Source organism: Acomys minous, assembly GCF_964271855.1.
Source record: "Acomys minous genome assembly, chromosome: 7".
Taxonomy (NCBI): domain Eukaryota; kingdom Metazoa; phylum Chordata; class Mammalia; order Rodentia; family Muridae; genus Acomys; species Acomys minous.
This window is the reverse complement of record NC_140488.1, coordinates 47,726,903-47,727,964: the sequence shown is the minus strand read 5'-3', so window position 1 is coordinate 47,727,964 and position 1,062 is coordinate 47,726,903. Positions and strand designations below refer to the sequence as shown.

General features: G+C 53.7%; 1 pseudogene across 1 annotated transcript; it reads left to right on the top strand.

Annotated features, from left to right (window-relative positions):
• On the top strand, nt 1-1,062 carry LOC311601727 (serine/threonine-protein kinase STK11-like; annotated as a pseudogene). Its single transcript has one exon. The product of its transcript is annotated as a serine/threonine-protein kinase STK11-like (transcript).

Below are 1,062 nucleotides of genomic sequence, written 5' to 3'. Positions count from 1 at the left end.
GGAGAGTAATTGAGGAAGATGCTCAGTTTCAATTTCTGGCCTCTTCACACATGGAAACACATAGGCCCATACACATATGCACATACCTCCACTCTTAAGATAAGCACACATGGACTTTGAGACCTTGTGCCGCAGGGCGGTCAAGCTCCTCAAGAAGAAAAAGCTGCGCAGGATCCCCAATGGGGAAGCCAACGTCAAGTAAGAGATCCAGCTGCTGCAGCGGCTGGGGCACCAGAATGTGACCCAGCTGGTGGATGTGCTGTACAACAACGAGAAGCAGAAGATGTAGATGGTGATGGAGTACTGCGTGTGTGGCATGCGGGAGATGCTGGACAGTGTGCCTGAGAAGCGCTTCCCTGTGTGCCAAGCTCATGGGTACTTCTGCCAGCTGATTGCTGGCCTGGAGTACCTCCACAGCTAGGGCATTGTTCACAAGGACATCAAGCCGGGCAACCTGCTGCTCAGCACCAATGGCATGCTCAAGATCTCAGACCTGGGTGTTGCCGAGGCCCTGCACCCTTTCGTTGTGCCGCACACCTGCCGCACAAGCCAGGGCTCCCCGGCCTTCCAGCCATCCTAGATTGCCAATAGACTCAACACCTCAGGTTTCAAAGTGCACATCTGGTTGGCTGGTGTCACACTCTACAGCATCACCATGGGCCTGTACCTGTTTCAGGGAGACAATATCTACAAGTCGTTTGAAAACATCAGGAGAGGGGACTTCAGCATCCCTTGTGACTGCAGCCCGCCACTCTCTGACCTACTCTGAGGGATGTTGGAGTGTGAGCCAGCCAAGAGGTTCTCCTTCCGACAGATCAGGCAGCACAGCTGGTTCCAGAAGAAACACCTGTGGTTGAGGTGCTAGTGCCTATCCCACCAAGCCCAGACACTAAGGACCACTGGCGCAGTATAACAGTGGTGCCCTACCTGGAGGACCTGCATGGCTGAGCCAACAACGAGGAGGAGGAGGACGACTTGTTTGACATTGAGGATGGCATCATCTACACCCCCATTGGCCTTAAATGCCTACCCTGACCTCCTGAATGCTGAAATTTTTGGTAT